Source organism: Apium graveolens, chromosome 2, assembly GCF_009905375.1.
Source record: "Apium graveolens cultivar Ventura chromosome 2, ASM990537v1, whole genome shotgun sequence".
Lineage (NCBI taxonomy): Eukaryota > Viridiplantae > Streptophyta > Magnoliopsida > Apiales > Apiaceae > Apium > Apium graveolens.
The window spans coordinates 145,026,798-145,034,184 of record NC_133648.1 but is presented as its reverse complement, the minus strand read 5'-3'; the positions used below and the strand labels follow the sequence as shown (position 1 = coordinate 145,034,184).

The following is a 7,387-nucleotide window of genomic DNA, read 5'->3' as shown; positions in this document are numbered from 1 at the left end:
TTCATAGACAACGCCTTTAGTTGAGTAGTGATAGTCGTAGTTGTATCCACCTCAAGTACTCCTGCTACCTTGCCCTGTGGACATCTCTGGGTTGGATACTGATATTCATTAGCAGCCATCAGTTCAATTAGATCATAAGCTTCCTTATAGCTCTTTGCCCATAATGCTCCGCCTGATGCTGCATCGAGCATGGGTCTGGACTGTGCTCCCAACCCATTGTAAAAACAAGTGATGATCATCCAATCAGGAATTCCATGATGAGGACACTTCCTAAGCATCTCCTTGTAGAGCTCCCAAGCTTCACATAGCGATTCTCCCGTTTGCTGCACAAATTGAGTAATAGCGTTCCTCATTGCAGCTGTCTTCGCCATAGGGAAGAATTTAGTAAGGAATTTCTGAGCAAGATCCTCCCAAGTAGTAATCGAACCAGCTGGTAGAGAGTGTAACCAGCTCTTAGCCTTGTCCCTCAGAGAGAATGGGAACAGTCTCAGCTTCACAGCATCTTCAGAAACACCGTTGAACTTGAAGGTGTCGCAGATCTCAATGAAATCCCTAATGTGCATATTGGGATCTTCCGTTGAAGAACCCCCAAACTGGATTGAATTCTGCACCCATTGAATTATGCCAGGCTTGATCTCAAAGGTATTAGCTGTGATAGCTGGTCGGACAATGCTAGATTGAATGTCATTGATCTTGGGTTGAGAAAAATCCATCAAAGCTCTCGTTCGTGCTACTGGATCTCCCATTGTAATGAGTACCTGAAACACAAACAAGTAAACCGTGAAAGTAAAAGAATCCAAGTCACTGAACTTTAACGACCACTGATGACAAGCACATAAACTAAAAATTAACACCGAGTCCCCGGAAGCGGCTCCAAAAACTTGTTAGGGCGAAAACACGCGCTAATATTCACGCAAGTATACGCGTTCGCAAGTAGTATAAGATCTAAATCAGATTCATTCCCACAGAGACTGGTTTAGGTTAAGTTCAATTTATGCACCTATGCAACAATGTATGGTTATCACTCAATGCTAAGACAAATAACAAATTGGGTTTTTATTAAACTAAGAGATTATACTAAATAACATTAACTAAGAGAATTGAGGTTGAATTAATATATATGACAAACATGGGATTCTAACTTCATTAAATACTTCATTCAATAGCCTTCTCGTTCTTAACCTTAGCATGTGATGGTGAGGACACTAATCAGATAACACGAAACTGATAAACGCCAACTTTCGTTGCACGGTACCATTCTACCAGACATCCACAAAAGAGATAGAAGCTGAATAGGCACCAATTATATTGAGACCCTATATGTCTATAGAATTTGACAACATAACGGCTTAAGCACAAGTTATCTATCTTGATTACATAGGGCAAGTAAAACGGTTAGAGTTACCTACGAATCATGCATACACATACATGAATCTATGCTAGCATGGCAAGTTCTAATCCTCTATATTCACTGTCGCTTCAATAGAGATTAACACGCTATCTTATATGTTAGGTACGCACATAAGACGAATAAGCACAACCAATACTAGGATATCATACAATCACCACACACCAAGATATCAAAACAATTAATTATTGAAATCCATAAGTAAATCCGCTAGAACCCCATGACAACGATTAGCCCATAATCAAGCTCATCGTCACCATGGGTTCCAATGAAAGCATGGTATAAAACAAGGTCTTAATAAACTGAATAATAATTAAAGTACGAATAAACGATATCTAGGTTCAACAAGAACGAAAACGAGCATCCAAAGTTATAACTAATTCAAAGAATCACAAGTTGAAATCAAGATCTTCTTTTTCGGAGTTGTTATGTGCTTCTAGGCCTTCTGCCTTGGTATCCCAATCTTCCCGGATGATGAAAACCCTTTTTTTAAGTATATATACGCCCCTAGTGGACCTGGACCCTTAAAATCGTCAAATTCCACTCAAAAAAGGCTTTCTCAGCGAAATCAGTTCTACTCGTCAGAATTAGGCGATTCAACTGCCCACGCGAAGCTAACGAGATTCTCTACAACTTGACAATGGCCTTGGCTTCCAAATATGATCACTTTTCATCATATTTCCTTTAAAAGCTCTTTTCTTCATTTAACTGATACCTGAAATGCAATAACACAAAAACACATCAAAAGACCAACAACTTGAGTCCAAAACACCAATTTAAGCTTGTAATAAAGCATTCCAAGTGGATATAAAATCCACTTATCAGGTGCTAATGAGGCCAGGGTGATGACCGGTGGGGGATTCATCCATCTACTAGTAGAAAAGGTTACTTATTGGTATCTTTGCCTGATCAGCAAGATATCGGGTTTATGCCAAAATTCTTTTCTTTCCAAATTCATTGGATATTGCAACTCTGTTCATACTTTACATGACAGAGGTTTTCAGGAAATGTATGAGAGATATATATGGATATATATATATATATCGGGACTTAATGAAGTATCTCGTAACTTTATTTCATTCCATAATATTTCAAAGATTGAATCTATTCAAGTCTTATCTTGTAATCTCATATGTGTGATGAACTTTTGAAACTAATTATAACTTGAACGGTGGTAGTTCAAGTAGTATTCAGAAAAGATATAAGTATTTTGGAGTATCTTGTAACTTCTCTTTTCAACTTATATCTAGTAAATGATTATCTTATGCATGACAAATATTTTCAGAAAAATGTTGAGACAAGGTTAGATATATGAGATCACCTTGCAACGATATTTTATACAGTTATGAACTGGAACTCTGTGTATATTATACATGTCAGAGGATTTCCAAGATTGTGAAAAGTATATATGTATATATATACTGAATATTTTGCGACTTCGTCGTATTAAAATAACAAACTTGGTTCATTTTTACTTGACCAAGACTTTCATGAGTACTATGAGAATGCTCATATATTGTTGATTATTATACATATTATTTCGGTGGGCTTGTTGCTCACCCTTGCTTTCTTCTTTCATCACACAACAATAGATAGACAAGAGGAACATGACCAAGCTCCCAATTCATGAGCGGATAGGAAACATTCTGCAGTTTCCTGTAGGCGTTGATGCCGTTGTAGCTGAAGTAGGAACTACCAATAGGCTAGGCTTTAAACTTTTGAAGTACCAGACTTATGTATACTTATGAATTGTAACAATGGCAAAGAATATGTAAATTTATTCAGAAACCCTTTTAAGGTGTAATGGTTTATAATTGTGCAATAAAATGACTTGTGTTATTTTTGGATATTCATCTCTGAGACTATAACTTGTGGTGTGTGTATATTGTGGGGTCACAGTACACAGTAGATGATTGTTTATTAAGAATTAGGTGTTATTAAGGGAAATGGAACTCGTGACAACCCGGATCCCCGACCCCGGATTTGGGGGTGTTACAGAAATGGTATCAGAGCAAAGCGTTATAAACCTCAGAGATGATGTGGCATTAATATAATAAGCTCACTAAGATAATAAGAACTCTTGCCAAGTTCATAGTCGGGCTACCTAACGTAGTACTGACAGTTAAAACCCTTATGGGAACCCTTATAAATATCGTGATAGAAGCGTAGTTCGTTATCGTATATGGTAGCGGAACTCCGAACCCTGAGGTTGAGGAGCAACAGCGCGATGATGTTTTATTACTTATTGGAGATCAGATTGTGGATCCGATAGAACGTCCTAATGAGGGACCGAATGATGTTCATATTGAGGATGTAGCGGTTGGGGATGTTGTCCTAGAAGGGATTGTTGCTGACTAGGATCCCATGGAGGATCTTGACAAGAATGAATAAAGGACCACTAAGGAATTGATGACCATGGTTAGGGTGACTACCAGAGGTAGGATTGGCCGGTCATTACCGGAGGTTCATTCAAGTTTATAAAGATAGTGGCCCCTTTAACGCGGCTTACTTGTAAGACTGAGAAGTTCGAATGGCAGAGAAATGCGAGAACAGCTTTTAAGAACTAAAGAAAAGGTTGGTGACGACCCCTATATTGGCGTTGCCGGATGGAAAAAGGAGATTTTGTGATGTGTCGTGACACTTCACATAAGGAATTAGGGTGCTTCTTATATAGCACAACAAGGTAATCGCGTAGCATCAAGACAATTAAGGGAATATAAAATCCGATATCCCTACCCATGAACTTGGGCTCGTGGCAATAGTTTTGCCCTAAAGATTGGAGGCACTACTTGTATGGAGAAAAGTGCGAAATTTACATAAACCATAAGTTCTCTAGTATATTTTCACTCAGAAAGAGCTCAACATGTGCCAGAGGAGGTGGTTAGAGCAAATCAAGGATTACGATTATGAGATTCTTTACCATCCAGGGAAAGCCAAAATGGTGGCTAATGCCCTTAGTATAAAGGAGAGACTCAAGATGAAAATGTCTTTGGGAGAGTTGATAAGAGATTTTGAGAAAAATGGAAATAGAAGTGAAGGTAACCGGAGCCGGTACCGAAAAGCTGTTTGAGATTGCAATATAGCCCGAATTATTGGAAAGATCATATTGTGCCAAGAAAAAGTGATGAATGAAGGCAGAGAGCCAATAAATAGAGAAGAGATTAATACCGAGAAAGATGATAAAGGAATAATGAGGTATTCCTACAGAATTTGGGTTCCAAACGTTCAAGAGCTTAAGGACGAGATATTAGGTGAAAGCCATAGTTCGAGGAATAAGATTTAGGGCAAACCTTGAATGTGATAGTCAGGGAGGATGCCATCAAGATAGAAGGAACCTATAACTTAATGAAGTGGAATATAAGGATTTAAAACATGTAGGATGACCCCGATTATGGGGAGGATGAGAAAACATTTCATACTGACAAAACATGTAACACCCCCAAATCCGGGGTCGGGGATTCGGGTCATCACGAGTTCCATTTCCCTTATCAATACTTAATCTTAACAGTCAACCAACTACTGAGTACTGTGACCCCACAATATACACACACACACCACAAGTTATAGTCTCAGAGATGAATACCAAAAATAACACAAGTCATTTTATTCCACATAATAAACCATTACACCTCAAGAAGGTTCTGAATAAATTTACATTTCTTTGCCATTATTACAATTCATATTATACATAAGTCTGGTTCATCAATAGTTGAAAACCTAGCCTATTGGTAGCTCCTACCTCAGCTACGGCGGCATCAACGCTTCCAGAAAACCGTGAAATGTTTTCTAACCGCTTGCGAATTGGAAGCTTGGTCTTGTTCATCTTTTCTATCTGTTGTTGTGTGATGAAAGAAGAAAGCAAGGGTGAGCAACAAGCCCACCAAAATAATATGTATAATGATTTACAATATATGAGCATTCTCATAGTACTCATGAAAGTCTTGGTCAAGAAGAAATGAACCAAGTTTGATATCTTACCGCGACCAAGTCGCAAAATATTCAGTATATATGTATATATACTTTTCAAAATCTTGGAAGTCCTCTTCCATGTATAATGTACACAGAGTTCCAGTTTATAACTGTATAAAAATATCGTTGTAAGGTGATATCATATATCTAACCTTGTCTCAACATTTTTCTGAAAATCTTTGTCATGCATAAGATAATCATTTACTAGATATAAGTTTAAAAGATGAAGTTATAAAATACTCCAATATACTTATATATTTTCTGAATACTACTTGAACTACCACCGTTCAAGTTATAATTAGTTCATCCCATAGATTAAGCTACAAGACAAAACTTGTATAGAATCAATCTTTAAAATATCATCAAAATAAAATGAAGTTACGAGATACTTCATTTGATGCAAACATCATTTTGAAAACTCGACCCTGCCAACACTCAACAATCACCCAACCTGTAGCCTTTCTAGCGAAGTGCTCTGGGTAGTGTTGTAGAAATATCCAATTGGATGATGAACTCATTACGAGAGTGTATCGCGCCAGGAAGACCACTTACGATGATCACTCGTAGTAGTACAACCCCACCATTTTCTACATGTAGAGGAGAACCTGTCGGATTTACTTGTCAACCGAACACTGGAATCTTAAGGAATGTACCGTCTTAGCGGAACTTCCAGGCCATTTGGGCCAATATAATAAGGCTGGGCCGGCGCCACTCGACCACTTACGCCACTCCTAGTTCAGATGAAATCCATGACTCTGAAACGTAAAGCTCGTCCCCACTTTCCCCAAGTAGAAACTTGTTGATACGGCTCCACCAAGAAGTTGTATCTAGTTGGAAAGGGAAACTCACCGATATTTCCCAGGCGATGCCTGTTAATGGATTAACTTGTTCCAAGAATTTTACTTCCCGAGTATTGGGTAAGTAATCAAAACTCTTTTATCAAAATAGCAACCTGGTTGCGAATATAAACACACCACAGAGCCGGATCCCTCAGGTTTTGAGCGAATATTTAAATCCCCTTTGAAAGGAAGATCTTAAATATATAGAAAATGAGTTTTGGGGTCCGCTCTAACTTTTAAAATCATTTTGAAGGCTCGCAAACATTTTCAAGAATGTTTGGAGTAGTGCTGATTTAATGGAATAAATTAGTCCCAATTTATTAGAAAATATCCGAATATTATTATTTAAATAATATTCTCATAAAGAATAATCTTTATAAAAATAATTGAAGTAGAAGTTTTAAAACTTATACTTGCAATGAATATTAAATAACCAAAGATATACTTATACAAAGTACTATCTTTATTTGAATAATTAAAAGTAAGTTTGATTATCGACACATTATTCTCTAATAAAATTAAGAATAATAATTAGTAAATAATCGGAGTCATAAGTCCTCAAATGAATATTCAAAATAATATTCATTAATAAAATAAAGTTATCAAATAAACCGTATTTGATTCATAGTTTTGAAAACTATATCTATATATATACATAAATATATATAATATACTCGGGAGCATCGACTCCCGGTTTTAGAAAAATATTCACCTTTGGGTCCCCTATACTAAGGGTATATGCAAATACCTCTTATCTCTAGCATAGGTATTATCAACTGAATCAACAGATATATGTATCAAGATTACGAAACAGGCATGCATATATACCATATCACATGGTACAATATATCGCAAGAATTTGCTATGTAACCATTATGCATATATCACAAGATAATGCATGTACAAATGTATACATCACAACAATAGTATAACGGATAGAAAACTTGCCTGAGCGACTGGGGGTTATAAATGGCTTGGGACGAGTCTGGTAACCTATAAACAACATATAAGTCGGAATTAAACCAAAGTCACTCATAAATCTATACTTTAACCAATTTAGACTCTAACGCTCGCTTTGCACTTAATGATTCTCTTAAGTCGCTCGAGTACCCTCGGCTCCACAATTTTTAATAAATTAACCATTACAAGTTTTAAGGCGATTTTTTCGCGA

The 7,387-nt window shown here is 36.9% G+C and overlaps 1 non-coding gene across 1 annotated transcript; it reads left to right on the top strand.

Moving 5' to 3' along the window:
* The first annotated feature begins 249 nt into the window (after nucleotides 1-249).
* Nucleotides 250-356, top strand: LOC141709236 (small nucleolar RNA R71). The gene has a single exon (XR_012569824.1). It is a non-coding gene; the product is annotated as a small nucleolar RNA R71 (small nucleolar RNA).
* The last annotated feature ends 7,031 nt before the right edge of the window (nucleotides 357-7,387 follow it).